Genomic DNA, 26,130 nt, shown 5'->3' on the forward strand with positions numbered 1-26,130 from the left:
TGGCCTAGATGGCTCCTAAAGTCCCTTCCTTGTGTGATTCCTGCCATCCTAAGAACTATGTGACCTTGGGTATGTCACTTAACCTCATAGTGCCCCCAGGGCCGCTCTAAGACTCTAAGTTACAGATGAGTTATTGTTCTACATTAGTGGAAGGAGTTTCCATACCTGAATTTCCCACATGATTTCAATGAAAGGTTCAAATGTGGGGGTGGGGTGGGAAGCAGAGAGGCTTGCAGCATAAGCAATAAGAACTGCCTTTAAAACTTCCCAAAACGGATTCTAAAATATTCATCATCTAGCTATGGACCTCACCACGCTTTTTGTGTACTGGGTGACTTAATATTTGTTTATTTATTGGATTTTTTTCCAGTTGCATCCTTTGCTAAAAGCTACAGGAAAGAAGCATAATAAAGCCATCCATTAAAGCATTTAAAATAGATAACACAATAATAATAATAGCACAAGTGAAAGTTAGCCACATAACACAGTATAAACAGCAGCGCCCCTCCAGCTGAGTAGGCCAGATTAAAAAGTTAATAAGCTTTTGCAAGATAGTGACAAGCAGCTCATTCCACAGAAACATCCCCCTCCACCAGCTCTCCAAAGCCTAATGGTTATTAGGGACACATCATTTGATCTTAAGTGTGTATAGGGAGAGAGCTGATCACTTAGCACCGAGACTCTGTGGGGAAGGAACCCAGGGCTGTGTATCTACGGTGCGTCTTTTCTGAGTGCTACTGATTCAGAGAAGAATCCACAGACATTCATTCTGGTTTGTTTTCTACCATATGTCTGGTTATCATGGGAGAGTGTCAATACAATTTGACATTCTACCCTTATCTCTTCCTCTCTTGAGGTTCTAAGTGGGAAACACATGACTGACTGACTACAGCTAGAAGAAACCACTGTAAATGCTGGTGTAGTCCCTCAATTACCTACCACTGGTTCTGCTATCACCCAGACAATCAAGAGGGACAGAGGTCCTAGTGGGGTTGATAATGGAGGCAGAGGCAAAGTCAAGGGGGAGTTGGTCCTGACCAGAGAGCTGGACCTCAATTTCCAGCAAGGGTCCTTGCTAGACAGGGTATTGTCTTATTTGGATCCCCTTATCTGGTTCAGATAAATGTCTCATGGCAGAGATTCATAGTAGCCTGAGTGACTTCCTCATTTTGATGAATATATGACTTCTCAAGGGGCCACAGCTCCGATTTAAGATTGGGAGAGGCCAAAAGCCATGTGGCATATTCCATTAGCCAAGAGTCACATTTGGGCCCCTCTTAAGTTAATGACTATCTCTTCCCTTAAACTTCCTCTTTGTTTACAATATTCCAGGCCCTCAGAACAGCCATGTAAAGAGAAAGAGATGAGAAAGAAGAGGTTCAGTGATTGATAGTTGGTTCTAAGGCCTGGTGTCTCACCCTATATTTAATCTTTTCAATATGACCTTTCTCATTTCTTTTTTTTCTTAAGCCACAGAGGCATTTTTCTGAAAAATCATCTGTTGCAAGGAGCCCCAAAGCAAGTATAAAAGAGAGAATAAAATCATTTGTCAAAATTGTGTGAATTTGTAATTCATAATAGGCAACAGGCAATTTAAGGAAATAGTTTTCTGCTACTGACACCGCTGTCAAAATAAATGTGAGGAAGATAATTATAGTAATTAACAAAATAGTTAATTACATTTTGTCATGAGATAAGGTTCAGTTTGATTTCTGATTAGGAGGAGATCAATACCAAATTCTTTCTTCTTCATAGTTGATTGTTATTATAAGCTTAGGCTAAGGATTACAGATCAGTTTCCCAACCATGGCCCTTCCTCAGGAAAACATTACGTCAGCTCCAAGTTGCCTTGCTCTCCAAATCTGCAACTCCCTCCAGCTCTCACCAACGAAAGTTTTATGTTCGATTTCACCATGCCAAACGCAAAGTTTTAGAGCGCTAAGTAAGACATATTTTTCTGATGAAAGCATTCGCTTCCCTGCTGGAAAAATAATGCTTTTCAAAGAATTTCGCATCTGGAGAACTCCTCGGTTCTGTTAGTCCCAGAACCCCATGACCCAGCAGCAAATGAAATCCAACAGCCAAATGAATAAATAGAGAGAATATTCAGTACCTTTGGCCTGAGTCTATCACTTATGGCACCCCTTAGTCAACATGAAGTCAGCTGAGAAACCAGCATTCCTCAGGGATAATTATCTCAGAGGTGAGGAGATGCGTCTCCGTGTGTGTTTGTGCGTGCCCGTTTGTCTGTTGTGTTACTTTTGGCGTCTGTTAAGCCTCCACTGAAGGTCCAAAAACATTATAAATGGGCTGGGAGGAAACACATAGGCTTCATTTCTTTAGTAATTGAAGCAATTAGATAACCTCTCTCTTGGATGCTGATAGCGTTACTCATTAAGTTCCACTGTGCTTACAATCGTTTTCTGCCAACTGTAACCTTAAAAAAGAAGATCGATGTAAGGCTTTATAATGATGGAAGATTGCTTTGAGGATGGGGAATACTGTTCCTTTGCACATTTCCCTTCTATACCAACCATATCAAGAGAGCGCTTGTTTCCTCCGTAGGAAAAACCCTGTCTCCATCTTTGTCAGGATGAAGGCTGCCAATGCTTCCCTTCACGAGGGCAGGGATCTCAGAGTTGGAGGTGGGGACAGCTTAATTTTCATTTGTTGGAAAAGAGGAATGGGAAAAAGAGGAGAATGGAGCAAGAAGATATTGGCTTCAGTTTGTTCCTTTTTCCCACTTCTAAGCATTAATTCATCATCTCTTTCCGCTCTTCTAGAATAGATGCATTCCACCATCACCCATCCATCATCCTCTCCTTCCACTTGACTACATAGTGGTCCCTTCCTTCAGGGTCCTGATGAGCTCAGGTTCTGGGGCTGCCATCTCAAGAAATACTCATGTTCTATGACCCAGCCTGCTTATTATTATCTCCTATGGATTTCCCATTTATTTACAAGTGACGGTGGGTGATAATCCATCAATTCTTTGTCCAGGGTCTTCAGATGCTTTGGAATCCTTTTTTTCAGGTTTTTTCTTTTTTTTCCCAAGGAGTGATAAACTCAAGTAGATTTCTTTGGTCTGTTAACCATGGCTATTTGAGAGAACGAGTCAGTGTTCAGTGAGTGGATAGATTATAGTTTCTGAAGTCAGGGCTTGATGTTGTAACCTGACTCTGCTATTTACTACTGGCATGGCCTTGAGCAAGTCACTTCATCTCTGGGTCTCCATTCCTTGTGGTCAAAAGGAGGGAGTTAGACTAAATGACTGCTAAGGCCCTTCCAGCTCTAAGTCTCTGGTCCAATCCTTTATATCCACTCCCAGGCATCTTGAAATCAGGCAACGAGGGCTTGAGACCCAGAAGAGACTGAAACAGGCACAGGAAACCCCTTGCTTCTCTGTAACTGTTCTCCATCGACTCTTCACTATCCAATCTATAGTGAAATCTTGTCATTTCTCCATCCCATATGCGTCCCCTTCTCTCCACCCATCTCACCACAGCCTTTTTCTACTCAACACCGCCCCCCCCCTCGCTTTTTTGTATTTACAAGCTCTCCATAACACGGTCCATTCCTATGTTTCCAGTCTACTTAGACTTTAAGCAACTACACACAATATGGCATCAGTTACTCTGGCCCACTTGTACCTGCTCTCACAAGATACCCCAACTCCCTCCCATTTCTATGTTATTCTACTGACTGACCCCCATCCCGGGGAAGTAGGGCTTCCCTGGGAGTTTCTTTTGCTTCCTTCAAGATTTAGCTCAAATATCACCCAGTGCAGAAACATTTCCTGGTTCCCACATTAATTAATGCCTTCCCCTTTCAGATTGCCTTCCACCTCCTATGGATAAATCTTAAATATTCTTTCTTACTTACATGTTATCTCCTCCATTAGAATATAAGCTCCTTGAGGGCAAATCATTTTTTTTTTAGCTTCCTTTGTATCCCCTAGAACTTTGTAGAGCACCTGGTACATAATAAGTGCCTAATAAATGCTTGTTTTCTGAATGACAACTCATTTCACATGCCCCCTCCATGTGAATGGCTTCCTAGAAATGAATGAATGAATAACCATTTATTACTCTCTTGCTATTTGCCACATCACACACTCGACACTCCATCTCTTGCCTCCATGCCATTGCAATGGCTTTTCCCAATGCGTGGAAGTCTCTCCCTCCTTGCCTCAGCTTCTGAGTTTTCTTGGCATCTTGAACACAACTGAAATTCCACCTTGTGTAACGAACACCTTTTAGAAGGTCTTTTTTGCTCCCTCTGCCTGCAAGTGACTTTCCCTCTCAGATTGTTTTCCTTCTACTCCATATATAAGATGTATGTACATAGCTATTTATATTTTGTTTCTCCAATTTGAACTTAAGCTTGTTGAGGACAGGGACTGATATTCTTTTTTTTTAATTCCCAGCACTTAGCACAGTTTCTGGCTCATAGTGTTTAATAAATGCTCAATGACTATCTGACTGATAAGCATTGTTGTAAGTGCTGGGAATTACTGTTGGTAATTAATAAAGGTAAAGGGTCTTTGATTTTTTTTTTAAATCTTGGAGTTCATGGCCTAGGGTTCTTGACTTTGGAACAACTCCCTCCCTTTAAAGATTCTGTCTTGCCTTTGGATGTTAAGTAACTATCTCTAATTGTTCTCTATTTGTCCAATAAAAGAGATTTGAGTAAGTGAATTGAAAGTCAGCTCACTCAAAGGGTAGTGAGAAAGCAGGTAGTCTGAGTATGTAAGCTGCTTTGCACTGTAAACAAGGAATTATGAAGGGGGAGGAATGTAAAGATGCTATCAAAGAGATTTATGATTGAAAAAAAAAGGTGGGGTGGCCATTCAGTGAGAGTGAGAGCAGAGCAATGGACAGTCAGAAGCATCCTCCATCACGCGATCCAAAAGCATTTAGTCATAGCTGACTATGATCTGAGCACTGTTCCTTCTGTCAAAAGAACTTGAGGAAACCCACCTCACCCCTTAATCTGAATGAACATCCTGTGGTAAGAGGGTACAGACCACTATTGGAAACTATAGCCTATGGGCCATATGCAATCTGTTTTGTATGTCCATGAGCCGGATGGATAAATGGATTCTGCACTTTTAAAATTGTCTCATTGTATTTAAACATGTAAAAACCAGTGTAGGCTAGGTATCAAACAAAAAAAGAGGTCAGCCAATTGGGCCTTCTGGCCATAGTTTGCCAATCTGTGGCACAGACAAGAGTTACCCAGGATAGGGAGGTGTGTCCAGGTTGTAATACACAAACATTGAAAGGTATACTAATGAGATCATAGATTGTTTGGAGCACTGGAATGATTAATGAATAATGGATTGAGTTAATGGCAGGTTCAACATTGAGGTTGCCCAATAAGAGTGGGTCTTGGTTTTAAGGGACACCTACCTACTAAACTGTCTTCTAAGGTCCCTTCGAGTGAGCCACTTTAGATGCTATGACTCTGGAACAGAAAATATGAATTTCAGGGAAGGTAAGCAAGAAAGCTGTGAAACCAGTCTTGTGGACAAGCCTTTAAAGTGGTTCTCCTTCCAAGTTACTAAAACCCAGGCTCTTGCTTTGGGGTTGAGGACAGTCACCACATTCCTCTGCCTACTCCTACCATCTTGGCCCCGGCATGCTTTGGACTTCTTTTCCCAAATGCCCCCTTAACTTATGTGTTGAGCAGCTGGGAGGCTTGGGTTGGGCAGACCTACTTACAAAGAACTCAGGAAAAACACTCAAAGATCCAATACTCTTTGCTGGCACCAGCTTCATTTCCTTGTTGTTGTTTTTCTGGCCCTAAAAAGCAAATTCCTTGCAAGTGCTCTAAGACCAGAGACTTGTCAATGCTGAACAAATGTTATTTTAAATGCCAGAATGATAATAATTTAATCAAATTGGATTAATTTTTCATAACTTTATTGGCCCTTTCACTTGAAAATAATGATATGAATGTTTTTGTTTCTATTTTCTTAGTGAAGAAAGATAAAGGAACCCCATATTGAAGTACCATCCCCTTCTATAACCCCCACCCCACTTTAAGGTATCAGCTCAGCAAATACCCTACTAACTTGCCCTCATCCCTAATGTGATCTTAAGACTTAAGGAAAATACAGAGCAGACTTTCCCCAAAGAAAGGATTGTTGACTCTTTAGAACAGGGGTTCTTATATTTTTTGTGTGTCACAGAGTCCTCTGGCAATCTGGTGAAACCTATGGACCACTTCTCAGAATAATGTTTCAAATGCAGAAAATAAATGACATTCGATTTTAAAGAAAACCAATTATATTAAAATATAATTATCAGAATTCTTAATAAAAAAAATATATTAAGTTCACACAATCCCCAGTTTAAGAACCCCTGCTCTTAACCCAAATTATAGCTCTTCTGTTTAGAACTTAAGCAACCTTGCACAAGTCACTTAATATTTGAGAGCCTCAGTTTCCTCATCTGTAAAATCAGAGACTTGGGGTACATGACTCTTGAGGTCCCTTACACCTCTGTATCTGTATTCCTATGATCCATAAGTTAATGCTATACAGTGGAAAGAATTCTGGATTCAAGGTCAGAGAACCTGGTTTCAAATTCTAGACTTGCCACTTACTGCCTCTGTGACTTAAGGCAAGTCAATTAATGTCTCCAGGCCTGTTTCTGCATGAGTAAAATGAGAGGATTGGTCCACATGGCCTGTAGGGGCCCTCCCTCTTCTACCTAAGTTCCTCTGATTCCCGATTCTTTTTGGTTCGTCCTTCTTGGCATGTAATGTACCCTGCTCCCCCTATTCATCTAAGCCCAAACCAAGGTCATTAGTTATGCTGTGCCTGAAGGGTAAAGAGATTAAATATTAAGAGTACACAGCCTACTCCTGAGGCTCTTTTCCACCTACCTCCCCTGGCTCTGGGTGCTTCTTCAGACAGCCCTCTCCATTCGTCCCTCCAGCCTACCTCCGGACTCCACACAGTCGTCCCCTCTCTTTTAGGGCTCTCTGGCCCCCTCATGAAACCCATTCCTGAATCTTTACTTCAGGGTGTCTGAAGTGGTCCCTCTGGGCAGAGTTCTGATCAGGTCAAAACCTCAGTGCTGTGACTGGTCTCTGAATCACCTCCAGGAGGGTAGCAATGCCCATTATCTTTGTGTGTCCTCCGGCTCTGATTTCTGGAGCCTTCCTCATTCCATCATTCTGCCTCCATTCGCTTTGCAGGTTCAATCTTGTCCTTATCTCCCTTGCTTTTGCAAACTGAAGCCTGCCTCTTCCTAGGCCTCCTCCCCTTGTAAATTTAATTCACCAATTCAACAAATATTTATTAAGTATCCATTATGCGCAAGGCATTGTAATAGGCCCTGGGGATACCAAGAGGAATATTTTTTAATAATGTGATGCCTTTTTATTAGAACAGAGGAAATTTGAAATCAAAGCCAATCCCAAGCACCAAATGCACAGAAATCAAGCAAGACGGAAGCACCCTTGCCCTGGGAATACGAAATAGTAAAAATTGACAGCGAGGTTCTTTCAAACTAGTGAGTAAGAAAAGAATGGTGGTGAAGGTAGGGAAGATTATTCCTTCTATTAATAATATCAATGGTAGGGGGCAGCTAGGTGGCACAGTGAATAGAGCACTGGACCTGGAGTCAGGAGGACCTGAGTTCAAAACCGGCGTCAGACACTTAACAAAAACTAGCCATGTGACTTTGGGCAAGTCACTTAACCCCAATTCCCCTACCTTCCCCCCTCCAAAAAAAATAGCAAATAATTATAATAATAATATCAATGGTATAAATACTTATAATGATCAGTGCCAGCTAGTTCTTTAAGAGAAAGATGTCCAACACATACCATAACACTGCTGAGGGCCACCTGGACCAGATTAAAATACAATTGGGAAATATTTAATAAAATACAATAAAATATGGGGAATGTTAATATGTGGTTTTCCCAAGGATCCTTATATAATGGCCCTCACTTTGATTTGAGATAACACTACTTTAAGATATTCACCAAAAACTTTGGAGATATTCTCATATCTGAGGCTTGGCAATAGCTGCTCTTATTGTACCCATTTTAAAGATGAGAGGTAGTGTGGTATGGTGGCAAGGGGGTAGCCTTGAATACAAGAAGACTGGGTTTATGTGTCCTGCCCTGCCACATACTGGCTATGTGACCCTGGGCAAGTCACTTAACTTTTCTGCTCTGGTCTCTAGAAGGCTATAAAATGTAAAGAAGGTGCTGACCTACTGTGTCATTGAGAGTCTCTTTACTTTGGAGTTTCATATATGAATGAAATCACCAGGGGACTAATTCCTTTCTTTTATAGATAAGGAAGCAAATTCAGAGAGCGGTTACCAAACTTGTGATTTAAAGTTAGTTTCTATGCTCTAAGTACAGGGCTCTATAATAACAATAATCTCTCAGAAAATGCTGACATTTCAGTAGTGCTTTGTGGTCACAAAGAGCTTCATATGCTTTTTTTCATGGAATCCTCATCCAAGACCTGTGAGGTCTGTAGTTTATTAATGCCACCCCTCTCACCACAACCACTGCCACCAACCACCATTTTCTAAGGAGACTTGTAGTCTCACCCAAGGTCAGACAGCTCGCTAGTAAGCAGAACGATCTTCTGATTGGGAATCTCTCCATCTTTCTCCTATAGCACACTGCCTCCAAGTTATCAACTCTCCCCCAAATCCAGTCTGAGGGAGAAGGTGACTAGCAAGTTTATTTACACTCTGAAAAAAAAAGAAAGCACTGCCAATCCCAATTTATCAGTTACTGTCCTGTGACAATTTATTCCTTGTTCACCGTTAGAAGCCAGAAGTTACATAGAAACGCATGATTGGTGATAGCTTCTCTATTTCAATATGGTGTAATAGAGATAACACAAGGCCCAAAAGCTCTGCAACTGCCTTTTTGCGGGCTTTGTCTCTTTTCATTACTCTATCAGAATATTCATTTAATATAATCCAAAAAAGCAAGGTAATTGCTTCACTTATCACCTACCATCGCACTTGCATACTTATCGTGTCAAAATTATTTATGTGGATGGACCAGGTTGATCTCACTGCATTCAGAAGCTTAAAATTTGAATAACTGTTCTGCCAGTTAGGTTATAGAAAACTGCAGTATAAGCAATGAGGTTCTATCTACCAAGATGTGGGGGACATGAAGAAGGGAATACATACCCTCATCTCATGATCAGGACCTTTACCAGCTTTGGAACAGGGGACTCCCAGTGTGATTCCTTCACCAAAGGGCTAACAACTAAGTCAGAACAAAAAAAGTATACAGGACAGTCTGGGAATTTGGTCTCATGGGGCTAGTAAGGCAAAGGAAAAGAGAAAGGAAACTCATTGGACTTTGCCTTTCTCTTAACTTTCTAGACCTTCTGTCAACACAGCACTGTGCTCCAACTATTAAGATAGACAAGACAAAACACTCTGCCTACTCATTTCCCCTCCCTCTTTCATTTGGCTTTTAGGGTTGAGGATTCCACTATTCTCCTCTCCAATTTTTAATCATTAGTCAACAATTAAGTATTTTCCCAATTTAAAGATACTTTAGAATTTGAGAGAAATTATTGTAAGTTTTCAGTCAGGGAAGAAACATTGATTTTCCTCCAAAGTAGTTTGCTGGATAAATGCAGTTTTGTATAGTTAGGTTTCCTCCTTTCCCCTCTTTCCTCTTCCCTTCCCCTCTTCTCCCCTTTCCCTTCCTTTCTTCTTTTCTTTTCCGTCCCTTCCTTCCCCTTTCCCCCCTTTCTCCCCTTTCCCTTCTCTTTCTCTCTTTCTCCCCTTTCCCTTCCTTTCTTCTTTTCTTTTCTGTCCCTTTCTCTCCCTTTCCCCTCTTTCTTCTTCCCTTCCCTTTCCCTTTCTCCCCTTTCCTTTCCTTCTTTTCTTTTTTCCCCTCCTTCCCCGTTCCCCTCTTTCTTCTTCCCTTCCCTTTCCTTTCCTTTCCTTTTTTTTTCAACTTATTAAGCAACAAAGATTTCTTCAAAGCCTGAGTTCCACAGCCAGACTGAGCTGCTATATTAGCAGAGAATAGGTATCATTGAGCTGAGTGTTCCCTTCCAACTCTTTTTAGGTCTAATGCATAGACCTGACAACCAAATTGGGAAATCCCTAGTTTTTGAGATTCCAAACCCCTCAAAACTGACCCAGGACTTTCTCCTGCAGGGTTTGAAGGGTCATCCTGACTCAAAGAGATCTCCTATGTCCAACCAGACATGCTTTCACCCTAGTGTCATTTTTATATGCCTGGAGCAGATGGATTATTATTTTTATGTTTCTTTTTGTTTTTGTTTTTTGCTTTTTTGGAGGGCAATTGGGGTTAAGTGACTTGCCCAAAGTCCCACGGCTAGTAAGTGTGTCAAGTGCCAAGGCCGATTTTGAACTCAGGTCCTCCTGACTCCAGGGACGGTGCTCTATTCACTGTGCCACCTAACCACCCCAACATGAATTATTCTTGTTACTGCATTGCAGGATTTCTCAGATCATCTAAATCTGCTCAGTAGATCCTGGGTTTTGTTTTGTTTTATTATTGCTGGTTTGGTTGTGTGTGTGTGTGTGTGTGTGTGTGTGTGTGTTTTAAATAAACCATTTCCACAAATACCTAACATCTGTAAAAGAGATTTAACTGGAATAATGGTGAAATTAATTTTCCTAATGTTTAACCCATCTCCTTTGTTGCAATGTGCCTTCTCATCTCTCAGCGGTAAAGCTACCATGTTGAACATACCTGAAAGAGAACTCCTGGGTTCAGTTCTAGGATTCATGTGGCTATAATGGCATGAAGAACACACTTTTTAAAGATATTATGCTAGCCTGCTGAAGGATTGAAACTGTAAAATTTAGAATCCAGAACAATATAGATGTGTTTTGAGCAGTGGTACATGTCATTAGCACAAAACTCAGTATCCTCCCCTAAATTAAAATACAGATGCAAAAAAATATTCTTAAGTATCTATCTACCTTGTACCAGACATTATACTAAATGTAAGGGATACAAAAATGGAAATAAAAGATAGTATCAGTTATGGAAGGAGTTTACATTCTAATGGGAAGGATATAACTTATACCCAGAAAAAACAAGTTTAAATGAAATCATGCCAAATAGTTCATGGCTTCTCTTTCTCCCCCACCCCTACCCCCAGCCCAAGGCCTAAAATGTCCTCTTCTCATCTCTGCTTCACATAATCCTTGACTTTATTAAAGAGTTAGCTCAAATCCACCTTCTGCAGGAGACCCCTCCAGGATTCCTCCACTGTTAATGTCTTTCTTTCAAAGCTGACCTTTCAACTCTTCTGTATCTAGTGCATAACTTCTTACATTCATGTTGTATCCCCCCATTAGACTCCAAGCTCCTTGAGAGCAGGGACTGATTTTACTTTGTCATTGTAGCCTCAGGATTTAGCAGTGCCTATTGATCGACTGATTGGCTGATAGAAGGTTTAGGACTGAGAGAATCAGGAAAGGACTGGTTTAGAAGGGCCCATCTCTGAGTACAGTATTAAAACCTTGTTCACCATTCATGGCCAATAGAATGTTAGCCCCCTGAGGACAGGGATGATTTCATTTTTGTTTCTTTAAACCCAAAGTCTATCACTTGAACCAGACCCATGACAGGTCAATCAGCCAATCAATAAACATGTATTAAGCTCCTACTGCATGCCTCGAATTTCCTAAGCACTAAGTAGTTAATAAGTCCTCATTGATTGGTTCATTGATAACTTAGTCAAATCCCATCTTGTCCACACAGGCTCCTGTCGTCATGCAAGCCTGACGTCATTTCTATCTCCTCTAAACTTCTGTAACACTTTTTGTCACTCAGGTGGAAAGCCTTATACTAGCTTGCATTGGATTTCATCATGTACACATTTCCACAACTAGACTATAAATTTCTAGAGGTCAGAGACCCTGAGTCATGATCTTCCTTGTTTAACACAGAGGGAAAATAGTTCACATGGTGTCTTGCATATATTAAATGCTCATAAATATTCATTGAATGAATGAATGAATAACAATTGTTTAATAACTGCATAGTGTAAGGGAAAATGCGTTGGCTTTGTAGTTAAAGGACCTGGGTTCAAACCACAGGTATGATGCTGCTGGTATGACCTTGAATAAGTTGCATCACCTCTCTAGGACTTAGTTTCTCCATTTGTAAAATGAATGGGTTGGACTAGATGACCCAGGTCCAAGACTATGATCCTATGAGCTTCTTGGAGAGGTATCATGCTATAGTGAATAGACTTTGGGATTTGGAGTCAAGGTCACCTAGGTTCAAATATCTAGCTGTTTGATACTCTTAAAATTAGTCTTACCTCTCCCAAGACTAATCTACTAGACATGGATGGCTTGCTATGGGATCTCAGTTGGTAGAGGGAGTTCCCAACTTAGAGATTTCTATGTCACCAAAATCCCCTCCATGTTCCAAGCCTTACAGAGTTTTAGATTACTCCCCCAGTTGCTCTCCCTCACTCAGGTTCAACAAATGTGACACTCCCTGAACACTGTGTACTTATGACCAAGCTTAGCCTCGGAGAAGAGTGCATAGATTACTGGGCCATAGATTTGAGATTTAAAGGTCGTCTGTCTAGTCTAGTGCCTGCATCATTGCAAGTGAGGAAACAGAAGCCCAAAAAGATTATATGGATTACCCCAAATCACAGTCATGTGAAAAGCAAATGGCAGAAATAGACTTGACTCTAGATCCCTGGGAAAATGCACCTCCCTCCTCTGTTCACAAAGATTGGGAACTACGAGTATAGAATATTGTATATATTGTCAGACACAGTCAGTTTGTTGATTGGTCCTTCCAAACTTAATTCTTTTTTTCTTCTTCTTTTTTAATCTTTGTTGCAAGCAAGGGTATTCTAGTAAATGCTTAACAACTTCTCAAAAAACAGGCATATGACATCCTTTCAAGTTTAACCTGCATTATTAACATTTTCCCATCACTTTCTTAAGTCTAGACCATCAACAAAACAAATCAATCCCTTGTTTTATGACATTTGACAATTTCTAAGGTATAAACGTTCACCCTGAAAATTTAACAATTGGATCTCTCAGATATGGGCTTGGCAGCAGCTCCCCTGGAAAAGGTCGGCTCACTGGGTAGGAGAGGAGGGACATAAACAGAAAGGAAAATGATGTAAAAACAAAACAATAAAAATGAGGTTTTGAAAATATAGCATTCAACTGTCTTCCTAGTTTAGGTCTTGACATTCTTCCCCAAATATTCATATCATGATACCCAAATCCGAATTTGAGGGGGAAAAGAGGCAGAATCATTGCTTAGTACATGTAGAGTAGCTGCACTGAATTGTTGAACAAAGTGCTTTGATAATCCCAAAATGTAATTTCTTTCTTGTAAATGTAATAGAGAACTAAAGGGCATAGTAAAGGTCATCGAGTCAAAGCCCTCATTTTACAAATGGGGAAACCAAGGCCCAAAGAGTATGAGTGATTTGCCCAAGGTCACACACATGGTAAATGACAAGATTCAAACCCAAGTCCTTTGATTTCAAATCCAACATGCTTCCCACCTCACTATATGGTGTCCTCACATACCATATCTTTTATTGGGCTATTTCTGACTCTCCAGACTTCTCCACCCTGTCCCAGCATTATTCTCACCATAGAAGATTTCTTTGACTTGGCAGGTCCCTCCTCTAATTGGTGAATTACTCCTAGAATCTCCATCTCAAGGAAATGCCCAGGCTAGTCATGCTCACTAAATCTCTCCTCTCCCAAATTCACTCCTGACTCTCAGGACTTCTCTACTGTATTGCAGCCATCTTCTCACCCTAGAAGATGCCACTATTCTGTGACCTTCTTCCCATGGAAGGTCATCCACTCTTGTAATCCTTCCTCCAATTGAGGAGCTCCTCCTGGCACCTCCATTTTGAAGAAGGGCCCTGCTTATTTCTCTATAAATGACACTCCTAACACTCCAGATTTCTCCTTCTTTACTTCACCCCCTCAGCCTTTCAGTTTCATTTTATGTTCAGTCTTCCCTCATTAGGATGGCGGTATAGGTGAAGCAACTGTCTAGTTTTATTTCTATTCTCAGGGCTAGAACAATGCCTGGTAGAGTGTAGCACCTGATAAATATTTGTTGACTTGGACTAGACCAATGTGGCAGGAGCTCCCAATGAGGAAATTTCCTCAACTCAAAATCTATTCAACTTAAAGACTTAGAAAGTGTCCTGGGATACTGACCCTGTAAACCAGGATCACATTGTATCTCAATATGAGAGACTAGCCTTGCACCCAGGTCTTCCTGACTCAATATCAACTCTCTACCTACTACACAGCAGTGTCTGCCTGTCATAAACTAACTATTTATGGCCAATTTATTGCATATTGCCTCTTACTCCTTTTTCCTGTTTTTTCCCCAATACTACCTCTTAATCTCCATCCCTCTTTGTGGAATTTTGTTTCCCTTGACTTTGTCCTCACTGTATTTGATTGACCCAGATTGTTTCAAAAATATCACACCAAGACCTATAGGTTGTCCCAAAAGTCTTAATGAGGTAATAAAGCTGAATGTTGCACTAAGGCTTTGGGGACAGCCTACATAAGTACTTTGGAGCATAGTCTTCACATCTAACATAGCGGTAACTTGTTTTTACCATCTATATTCACCTCTATCTTTTGGGGAAAATGAGGTGATACAGAAGATTGTGCCTGGAGTCCAGAAGACCTCAATTCAAACTCATCTCACATATTCACCAACTGTGTGACCCTGGGCCAATTACTTAACCTTTGCCTGCCTCAGTTTCCTCAACTGTAAAATGGGGGTAATAATAGCAACCATGTCCCAAGGTTGTTGTGACATTAAAACATTAGGTCTTTGTAAAGCACTTAGCCCAATGCCTGGTTCTTTGTAGGGGTTTAAAAAATCCTTGCTTCCTTCCTTTCTTTTGTCAGCTATCCTCCAGACATGAAATAATTTTCCTTCTCACCTCCTCTTCTTTGAATCTCCAGTCCCTTCAAAGCTCAGCTCAAGAATCAGCTCCCACAACAGACTTTTTCCTATTGTTTCTCCTGACCTTCCGCCCCAAGATGACTTTATATTAACTTTGGCTATATTTTGCAATAACTCGCTAGGCTGCTTATTTTCTCACAGCATAACATAAGCTCTTGTGGGCAGGTATTGTTTTTCTTTTGTTTTTCTAGGACAAGTGTTGAGTAAAATGATGAACACATAGTAGGCTCTTAATAAAGTAGTAGGTTTAGATGGTTTAATTGAATTGAATTGAATCGCATCAAGACTAGATTATGCATCTCAAGAACTTTCAAATGCATCATTTGGCCAGTTATAGGAATTTCTGATATCAAACCCGGAATTGAGTTTTCAACAACCTCTCCCAAAACAATACTCCCAAACTGGCATGAACCTAACTCACATCTTTGGTAACATCTAGGTATTATCAAATCTTGGGGGAAAACGGGAAACAGTCAAAATTCAGATGTTTTGACATAGCTAAATGCTTCACAACACCAAGGATCCGAACTTTCCAAAAAACTAATCATTTTCAAAATCTTGAGTATTATTTTCCTCCATTCAAAATCATTGCATTCATACAACCATCAAAAACTCACTGTGTTTGAGGCAACCACGACGCATGACATCTGCCTAAAGGTCATTCATTCTCAAGCAACTCCTCATTTCCCTTTTATAAAAATAGGCCCTGTGCTGGCCTTTGCCCAGTGCTCTAGGATTACATCAATTATTTTCTTGGCTAGTCCTGGATATTTTTGGTCAGACTCAGCCAACTTGAATCTCCGTAACACCACGGAGTGGATCCTTACCCAATCAAAATGGTGTTTTAACTATTTTTATGTTGGGTTTTTTTTAACAGCTTTAGGATTTAGGTTAAATTTAGACTGAACATAAAATATGAATTTAGGTTAAATTAGGATTTAACATTAACAAATTTAAACAGATTAGGAAACTGAGGCTAGGAATGGTTCAATCCTTTCTATCCCGGCTTAAATAGGTTGTAATAGAGCAAGTATTTCAACCTAGTTCTAGTTCTGGTTCAAATTATGGTACTAGTTTGAGTTCTAGCTCTGGTTCTGGTTCTAGTACTGGTTTCTGGGACAGGTTCTGGTTTTGGTACCAGAGTCTGATGGCAGTGCTGGTTCCAGTTCTGATCCTAGTTCTGATTCTAATTCAATTTTTTGTTTTGATTCTGGTTCTGGTTCTACTTTTATTCTAATTCTGGTTCTAAGCCTAGTTCTAGTTCTGGTTTCTGGTTCTAGTTCTAGTTTAGGTTCTAATTCTAGTTCTGGTCCTAGTTACAACTCCACCTGGATTCCCTTATTCTAAATTGAATATGTCTTCCATGTCCTTACCTTCTTATAGTCATTGATCTTGTGTCTAGAGTTACTTGGTCTGGGGCAGGGGTAGAAAACCTGTGGTCTCAAGGCCACATGTAGCCTTCTAGGTCCTTGGGGTTTGGCCTTTTGATTGAGTCCAAGTTTTACGGTAACAAATCCCTTTATTAAGAGGATTTCTTCTATGAAGTTTAGATTCCATCAAAGGGCAGCACTTGAGGACCTAGAAGGCCACATGTGGCTTCCAGGGAGCAGGTTCCCCATCCCGGGGGATTAGACACATTTACATCTACTAAAAATCACCCAAGATTAGGGAATCACCAAAGTCCATTCAGAATTCATCCCATTATCTCTCTCACTTGACTTATGAAGATATTGGGTCCATGTATGAAAATCTTACTGTTCACAGATAGACACATCTTCCCCCAGTGTGATCCGGACCTTTCCCAGATTCAGAGAACCACCTAGGGTCATTCAAAAATCCACTTCTCATCCCAAATCAATTTGGAAAAAGATTTCAGTGACATAAACATCAAGTTGCTTCTCATTTGAGCCAAGTCAAACAATCAGCACAATAAAACCCACTTGGGAGCACACATGAAACTAAGAAGTCTTGGGGTAACATCAATTTGATGACAGCTAACAGAGTGCTAAGAATGTAGAAAGGCAGTCAATCAATTACTATTCATTGATTGATTGATTTGAAAGGCAGATAAACTACATCTGATGTGGTTTTCTCCTTCATCCTGTAAATCAAAGCTAATGCCACTGAAGATGTTGAATGTTTCCCTGACCAGGCAAAGTATATCAAAGCAAATATTTGAGATTCACAGGTTAGCAGGACCTCCAGAAAGTACCTACTATGTGCCTCACACAATTGGAAGACACCTCAGAGCATCACATAAGGAAAGTGCTTTGCAAACTTTAAAACACTATAAAAATATTAGCCATTATTGTTACTACAAACTCTAAAGCTCTATAAAAATATCAGCCATTATTTTTATTTATTTATCATCCATTTTACTTATGAGAAAACTAAGACACTGAGAGGTTAAATGATTTACCTAAAGTCACATAATCTGAAAGTATCAGAGCTGAAAATCTTATGACATGAAATCCAGAGATTTTTTTCTTCCCTATTACCCATGTAAAAGTGGCTTAAAATTAAAAAATAATAATAAATTAGAAGCTGCCAATGTGCCAATCTGATGAGAGACTGAGGACAGGTGGAAGATGCATGTCTTCAAATATTTAAGAAAGCAGATGATTTTTAGAGCTGTTGATTGGGGGTGGGGGGCGGGGGAGAGAGGAGGCTACATTTAAGCCACTTATTAAAATGAGGCTATTTTAGTCAGATTGACATCTTCCTGGGTGTTTGCTTTAGAAATAGCAGCAGAATGGCCATTTTGGGTTTTAGAGATGATGGCGAGGTAGCAGGTGGGATGTAAAGCACATGGTACAGGTATTTCAGGCAAGATTCAAATGAAAAGAGTTTGACTTTTCTGAAAACTTTTTTTTTTTTAGGTAGCAAGACTAAACTCAGAAGTGCTGTTGTTGTTGAGGGTGATTTTTCCCCCTTCAGCCATACAATGACATTCCCACCCATGCTAATTGTTTGCCTGAAAAATAATAAAGATAAGCCAGCTTACAGAAAATATAATTATAAAAGAAGTCATATTTTTTGATGCAGAAAAATCAAGGATTAGCTCCTGGCAGATCCTGAATTCCTGATTGCATCCCATCTCACAAAGCAGGGCACTCCCTAGAGGAAATTGTTCTTCCTGAAACCTGACTTTGAGGGCAGGTTTTCTGGAAGGTCTGGGCTCCAGAGTGAGCTGCCTGGGAAGCCCAGAGACACAATGACATTTCTCAAAGTCCCTTAGAGTTGAGACTCTTTGTCTCCCTCTTTGTTTCTTATACCCTATCCTTTAATGAAGCCTCTTAGTCACTTGAAAGGGCTCACAATCTGAATCAAAATCTGTTGTTGGGAGGGTGGCTTAGGTGGGAGGGAAACAAGCACCTACTATGTTCCAGGTAGTATGCTAAGTGCTTTATAGATATTATCTTATTTGATCCTCACAACAACCCTTGAAAGTGGTTACTGTTATTATCCTCATTTTACAATTGTGGAAACTGAAGTAGACGGAGGTTAAGTGACTTGCCCAGAGTCATACAGTTAGTAATCACATGTAGCTGAATTTGAGCTCAGATCTTCCTGACTCCATACCCAATAGCCTATCCATTGTGCCATCTTGGTACAATGCAAAGATCTTAAGTTCTGTGGTCAGAGGACTTGAACTTGAATCCTGCTTCTGATGCTTCCTATGTGATCTTGAAAAAGTCAGGAACAACTCTCTGGGTCTCAGTTTCCTCATCTGCAAATTGAGGAGTTGGATTTGGTGGCCTTGAAGCTCCCTTCCAGCTCCAGAGCTATGTCTATCAATCTGGTCCTATGTACTCCTAATTGCCTTCCTGTAGGGGGAAAAACAAATAAACTTTTTAAAATAATCAACTGTAAAACACTTTATCTTGATCAATGCAATAACCAGTCCTGATGCCAGAGAATTAGTGAGAAAGTAGACTGTCCATTTCCTGACACAAGATGGTGAACTCATTGTGCAAAATGAGATAAATATATTTGGATGAGGCCAATGTGAGGATCTATTGTGTGAGAGTTCTGATTTTTCTCTCTTTTTAGTGAGAGGGAAGAGAAGTTAGAGAAAAAAAAATTGTTAACTGGAAAAATAAAATTTAACTTAAAAGGTAATACCGTATAAGTTATATTTTCAATCAACAAATTTTTATTAAGCACCTGCCATATACTAGGCAGAATGTGGAGGTGTTTTTTTTTTAAGACCTAGAAATAAATGTAGATTTCATTCTTCTCCAGGCTGTCCTCCTGATTCTCCAGGACTTGACTATGCACTGAAAGCTTGCTCCACGCCTAGATTTCACACACTGGAAGTCCCCTCTGCCCCTGTTGCTTCTCCCTGTGGTGGGCTAGTTCCTCTCAGACCCACCATTTTAAGGAGAGTGCCCAGGACAGTCAAATGGTCTTCTCCCGACTTTGTCTTTCTTCCTCTTCAACATCCCAGCACCAGGCACCTTCATCACTTCCCCACTTGCTTTTCAGCTCCCTTTTCTGGTTTGTCTTTCCTGCATTAGAATGTAAGCTCTTTGAGGACAGAGACTCTCTTGCTGGTGGTATTTGTATTCCCAGCACTTAACACAGAGTCTAGCAAATAGAAAGAATTTAATAACTGCTCATTGACTTGACTACCTTGATTGCGCTGTGTTGGGAAGCCCAGGAAGAGAATGGAGGTGAGACTGAAAGTGGGGAGGGGAAGACATCAGCATAACTTCGTATTGCCCAGCTTGGGGAGCAGAGGATTTCTTCTGCTGAGTGAGAAAGCCAAAGAATCAGCGCTCCTCCCCCCTCAAAAAAAATGAACAGAAAGAATTTGTAAAATCCCTTCATTTCACAGATTGAGTAACTGAGGCACAGACAGGAGTACTACCAGTGCCAGGGATCTTTTGACTCTGAAGCCGCGACCACTGACCCACTCTGCCTGTCTTGAGACGGGTTGGTCTGCAGCTGTCAGCAGCTCCTAGGGTGAATTTTATGTGTTTCTATCTTTTCTTTTCTGTTTGCCATTCCATCCCCAGTCTCTCTATCATCATGTCATGTTGCTTAATATTTAAAGGAACCCTGAGGTGGCTGATTCCTTTTATGGAGTGGAAGAATTCTCTCAAAAAGTAAACAATTCAAGAAACATTTATTAAGGACTTCCTGTGTGCAGAAAGCAGTCATAGGCACTGGTGGGAAGGGAGGGGGTATATATGAGAGAGTCTCTGCCCTTGGAGAACTTACAGTCTAATTGAGGGTATGGCATACACAAATAACCTTTGTACAATGTTAACAGGATCATACATCGTGGGATAATTGATTTTAGAGCTGGAAAGGCCATCAAACACAACGGCCTCACGTTAGAAATGAGGACTTTGGGCCCCAAAAAGACCCGTCCAGCATCCCATAGTTAGTAGTAGTAAGTGACAGAGTACAAATTGGAATTCAGGTCCTTGAATTCAAGCTGCAAATATTGGAGAAGCACACGGTCCGTCACTGACCAAGGGTACCTGAGAAGGCTTGGTATTTGAGTCAGTAAAAGAGTAGGGATACAAGAGGTTAAGGTGGGGAGTGAGGGTGGGAGCATTGTTGGGGGAAGGAGGGGAGGAGAGAGGGAATAGCAGAGAAGCAGGTCAGCTGATGGGGGAGTGGGGGGGTCTGCTCAATTTCACTGGATCCTGAGACAGATGGAATCAAGCTGGGCTTCTGATACATCCTGGGTAGGACCCTGGTCAAGTCACTGACGTTTTCAGTTCCTCAAGCAACCGTCTGTGATTGTGAGTTCTCCATTTGTAGGAGAAGATTCTTCACCTGGGAGTTCCCGATACCAGTAATATCACAGCCCAGTCCTCATCTTTACTTAGAAGGGAACGTGCTGCCTAAGGCAGAAAAGGAAGGCATTGACAGATTTGGGGGAACAATGCCAGGTAAAGGTATGGGAACTTTGTTTGGTAGGCATTGGGGAGGCATTCAAGGGCTCAGAAGAGATTGACATGATCAGAGGCAGCTAAGTGGTGCATCCAGGGTCAGGAAGACCTCAGTTCAAATAGGACCTCAGACTTGTACTAGCTGTGTGACCCTGGGCAAGACATTTAACTTCTGCCTGCCTCGGTTTCCTCATCTGTAAAATGGAAATAAAAATAGTACCTATCCCTAGGGTTAGAAGAATCAAATGAGATGATAGTTGTGTCTGGCACATAGCCGACATCTAATAGATGCTAGTTCCTTTTCAGATACATGTATAAGTAAGATAACATAAAAACAGGGGTGGAAGGATAACTTATTTAACTGTTCATTTGCATTTGCTTATATTGGCTTGTTTGTTTCTTTGTTTTTTCCTTAAACCAGTGCACTTTAAAAAAAAGTATGTTGTAAACAATTTTTAACCACTCTCTAGCTTCTGGGTTTTTCTTTGCCATTTAGTCACCCACAAAAGCTGATTATGTCCTTCCACCAGAGCCATTATCCTTTAATTGTATGTAAGAGGAGATTATGTGCAGGCACAAAAACTCTTTGTTAAATAATATCAGAATAATATCTGTCCTCAAATTAAAGATTTAGCCTTTGTGGGACCTGATTTAAAATGCCTATGGATTTAGACATAAGAGGGAGAAAATAAATGGAAACATCTAGAATATCATTTTCTCCCATATTAACTCTGAATTAAGCAATAGGCCGGCTTCTCATCAATTCCAGATTTTACTCAAACTTACTTTCAGTTCAATTCAACAAATAATTATTAAGTACTTACCTAGGGGTGCCAAGCACTCTTCAGGGCCCTGGCAGAGACAGGCAGATGAATAAAACACAATCCCTGACTGTTGGAAACTTACTTTCTAGAAGGTCAAGTTAATTTTTTTTAAAGATTTTTTTTTCCCCATCTTTCCTTGGCATTCAAAGGAAATGTGAATTTGGATTGCAAAATGGTGGAAATTCATATTTGTAAGGGCCACCAGAAGTCATCTAGTCTAATCTATACCTGAAAAAGACATCTCTGCCACACTCCCAAGTTTTTGTTTTGACTATGTACAAAGAGAGGTGCCCTTTATGCCCCAAGGCAACCCATTCCATTTGGGGATAGAACCATTGTTAGGAAGGCTTTCCTGACATCGAAACTAAATTTTGAAATGTACACCCATTCACTGTTTCTGGTTCTGCCCTCTGCTGCCAGGCAGAATAAGTCTAGTCTCTTCCAAATGACAGTCTTTAGAAAACTGTAGTGCTGCTAGGGGGCACAGTGGATAGAGTGCCAGGTCTGGAGTAAGGAGGACCTAAGCTCAGCTCTGGCCTCATACACATATGAGCTGTGTGACCCTGAACAAGTCACTTAACTCTGCTTCAGTTCCTCATCTGAAAAATGAACTGGAGAAGGAAATGCAAACCACCCCAGTATCTTTGCCAAGAAAACCCCATCTGGGGTCATGGAGAGTCAGACATGACTGAAACAGCTCAACAACATCAGGGTCTCCCCATTCTTAATAATCCACCCCCAGTCTTCTCTATGTGAATGTCCCCAGTCCCTTCAATTAATCTTTGAATGACATGGCCTCCATCAGCGGGCTTCGCCATTGTTTGCCATCCTCTGGACATTTTCCACTTTGTCCTTTCAGGTTCCTAACCCCACGTTTTGATTTAGATCATTCTCCTGAATCTCAAGCTCATACTGTGCTATTGCTTTTTGCAATGATCACTCACTCCCTCTGTTGATAGCAAAACGTTGAGACAAACCTTTCAGATTTTTTTCTTCCTCTTCTTCCCTTTCCCTTGAGGTCTCTGAAACACATTTGCTAAATATGTTCACCAGGTCCAGATCCCGATCATGTTATGGATTTGTTAACTCTGCAATGCATTCGATTGAAACATCATAATTCTTTCCATGACAACGGCGTGTGGTTATTACGGATGCAGAAACAGCAAGGTCAGTAGTTGACAGATGGAAGTTGGTGCCAGTACAATCATATTTCCCAGGTTATTAAAAAAAATATTTAACTGAGGGCAGCCAAAACCAAGACCCAAACCAAGAAAACCATCAAAAAGAAATGTGAACTAATTGCTACAAATGGCATGATGAGAGAGAGCCCCTTTCTTCCTGGCAGTGATGCATCTGTGAATCTTTCCTAATATCAATATTTCCTCCATTTAAACATTCTTGAGACTGGCTTTATCTACATTATTATGTTGTTGGGGTTTTTTTTCTTTTTTATCCATCAGTCCTGAGGCCTAATCTCATTTGCTTCTATGGTGAAATGACCCTTCTGAACAGCGTTTAACCTGTTATAAAAGTCTCCTTGACCCAAAAAAGCCTAAAGTTCTGTGTGTGTGTGTATGTGTTTAAACACAATAACGAACGATATAAGTTGGACAAATGAATGTGTTCCTAACTAGTGGCCCGCATGCCAAGCTCTAGATGCTGCTTTTTGATTTTTGTTTGAAAAAAAATTAAAATTAAAATACCTGCATGTAGCTCACTGTGAACAGAAATCCTTCAGATGTGACCCCTGTCTTATTGGCTCCATTGTACCCGGATGCACGGCAGTATATTAGCTTTATCTTTTCAAAGGAAAGAGCCTTCTTTATACAGTTAACACATTAGCTTCAGAGAGCACTTAGCTCAAGAGTCCAGCTCACCGCCCTGGTAAATTTAAGAAATATCCAGCTTAAGGCCAGTCCTTTCAATCATGTGGAATATAGATAACTTAGTGCTAAATGTTGCAAACTAGGCCTTTTGTCTCTTTTGTCTTTGCTTACTACCTTCTCCCAGGGATTTTCTGTTTCATATTTAGCAAGATACAAGCAAACAGAAAGACGGTACAGGAATACAAGCTCACCTTTTGGATAAACTTGGGGGGGGGAGCTTGTTGGGGGTGCAGCAGAATGTAATTATAAATTTGAAAGAAAGAGAAACAAAGTTGGCAGCCTGGAGATGGGGGGGTGTGTGTGTATGTGTGTGTGTGTGTGTGTGTGTGTGTTCTTGATGCTTTGTGGTTGTTTTTCCAGGTGCCAATAAGAAGAGGGCACCCTCCAGGATAATGCTAACACCTGGTGGGGTCCCAGCATGATCTTAGGCAAACCCTGCCTAGCAAGGGGGGCACAGCACCCGGATCTGATCCATAGCCCGCCTTCCCAGGCTGAGGGAGGCCTATTGTGGAGAATGTCAATCTGCTGACATTTTGTCTCCTGTTTTCTATCTGAGAGGGGAATCTGCATTTTTTAGGCCAGCTGGCAGCAGGCTCCAGAAACAGCAAGGCAGGGCAGACCCATAGCCTAGACTGTCACCTCATAACAAGTGTGTGAGTGGAGCTCACTGGTGCAAGGGTTCCAGATACTTTCCCTTGGGCTCTCATTCCTGTAAGCAACTTCTGCTCTTCTTCCCCCTCCTCCTCCTCCTCCTCCTCCATCCTTCTTCCCTCCTCCCTCTTCTCTATCCTTCTTTTCTCCTTTTCTGCTTCTTTCTTCATCCTCCTCCCCCTTCCTCCCTTTTTATCCCTCACTTTCTCCTCCCTATCTTCTTTACTTCTCCCCCCTCATCCTTCTCTCCTTACACCTCTCTTCCTCTTCTCTTTTCCCCTCCTCCTTTTCTTTCTCCTTCTCCTTCTCTTCAACCTCCCCCCTTCTCCTTCCTCCTATTTCCCTCCTTCCCTCTCCTCTATCCTTCTCCCCTCCTTGTCCTCTGCCTCTTTCTTCATCCTGCTCCTCACTCTTCCCCTTTCATCTCCCACCTTCTCTTCCTCTCTGTCTTCTATCCCTCTCCCCCTCTTCTCCTCTTTTCTCACTTTATTTCCTCTTCTCTTTCCTTCTCCCTTATTCTCCACCCTTTCTTCATCCTTTTTCCCTCCCCTTCCCCCTACCTCCTCCTCCTTCTCCTCTTTCTTCCCTCCTCCTCTGCCTCTTTCTTCATCTTCCTCCTCCCTTCTCCCCTTCATCCCTCCCCTTCTCCCCTCCCCTTCTCCTCATTCTTCTCTTCCTCCACCTCACTTCTCTATTCTTCCCCTTCTCCTTCTTCCTCCACCACCTCTCCTTCTTTCTCTTCCCCTCTCCTCCTCTTCTTTCTCTTCTCCCTCTACCTCTCTTCCATCTTCCCCCCTCCTCTGCCTCTTTCCTCATCCTTTCCCTCCCCTTCCCTTCTCATCCCTTACTTTCTCCCTGTTTCCTCCATCTTCTAGCCCTCTCCCTTCTAATCCTCCTTTCCCCCTTCACTTCTCTCTCCTCCTCCTTTCTCTCCTCCTCCCTTTCTTCCTCCCCCTCCTCTTCATGTCACACATTGCCTGAACATCAACCTCTCCAAACTGACTTCTCACCCCAGTCACAATAACCCATCCCAGCCAGTGATGCTTAAAATTGAACCATGGTTCAGAAGAGCTGCAGGCCATCCCTGGGAGCTCCCTGGTGTGTCGAACAACAATTCCAGGTGCTGCTCTCCCTGTCTTGGATCAACTATACTTAGGGAGAACCAAACATCTGTCAACAGATGTCAGTTGTTTTGTGAATTTCTCTATCCTATTGTTTGAGGATAAACAAACTTGGATTCTTTTGCTTTTTTTCCCCTTTCCAGCTTTGGAGCAGTATCTCCCATGACGTACAGCCCAGCTGGCATCCGGGGGCTAGAGAAGGCTCCCTCCTTGCTGACATCCCATCCTGAGTGAGCATGGGCCTTGAACACGGGCAGCGAGATCGAATCTGGACTGCTGAGGGGGTACATCCAGGGCTTCTTCTCCAACATTTGACTGATTCCATTGGCCCAGTGATTACCTTGAATGATACATATTTTCAGAGCAAGAAACACTGCAAAAGTAAACGAACCAAAAACAGCATTTATTCTTCAGATTTAAAATTAATTTCCTGTATTTCTCTGGGTTGTGGTGGATTTTTTTCCTCCCTTTTTATCCTATCAGAGCTGTAGACTTATGAGAAGAAAAATGAGAAACTCTTTCTTTTACGCCGAGCCCCTGTATCAGATGAAATATAAATGCTAGGATTTCTATAAATGTTAACCCACTGTAACTCTCCATTCCCAAACTCACGATCTGCAGGCTGTTTTCAGTTAAGTTCTTGCTCCTCTCCATGTTGGGTAATCAGATGTCATTTAAGCAAAAATAAATGGGACGTACTCAAGGAATAAAAAAGAGGTGAAAGTGCAGAATCTGGTTTGGATAAAAGTTT

General features: G+C 41.3%; 1 long non-coding RNA gene across 1 annotated transcript; it reads left to right on the forward strand.

Annotated features, from left to right (window-relative positions):
• The first annotated feature begins 411 nt into the window (after positions 1-411).
• LOC138166144 (uncharacterized) lies at positions 412-26,130 on the forward strand. Its single transcript, XR_011169543.1, has 3 exons — positions 412-2,203; positions 22,775-22,888; positions 25,523-26,130. It is a non-coding gene; the product is annotated as an uncharacterized lncRNA (long non-coding RNA).

Source organism: Petaurus breviceps, unplaced genomic scaffold, assembly GCF_028583685.1.
Source record: "Petaurus breviceps papuanus isolate PSGF00001 unplaced genomic scaffold, PetGlider_PUasm1.0 220, whole genome shotgun sequence".
Lineage (NCBI taxonomy): Eukaryota > Metazoa > Chordata > Mammalia > Diprotodontia > Petauridae > Petaurus > Petaurus breviceps.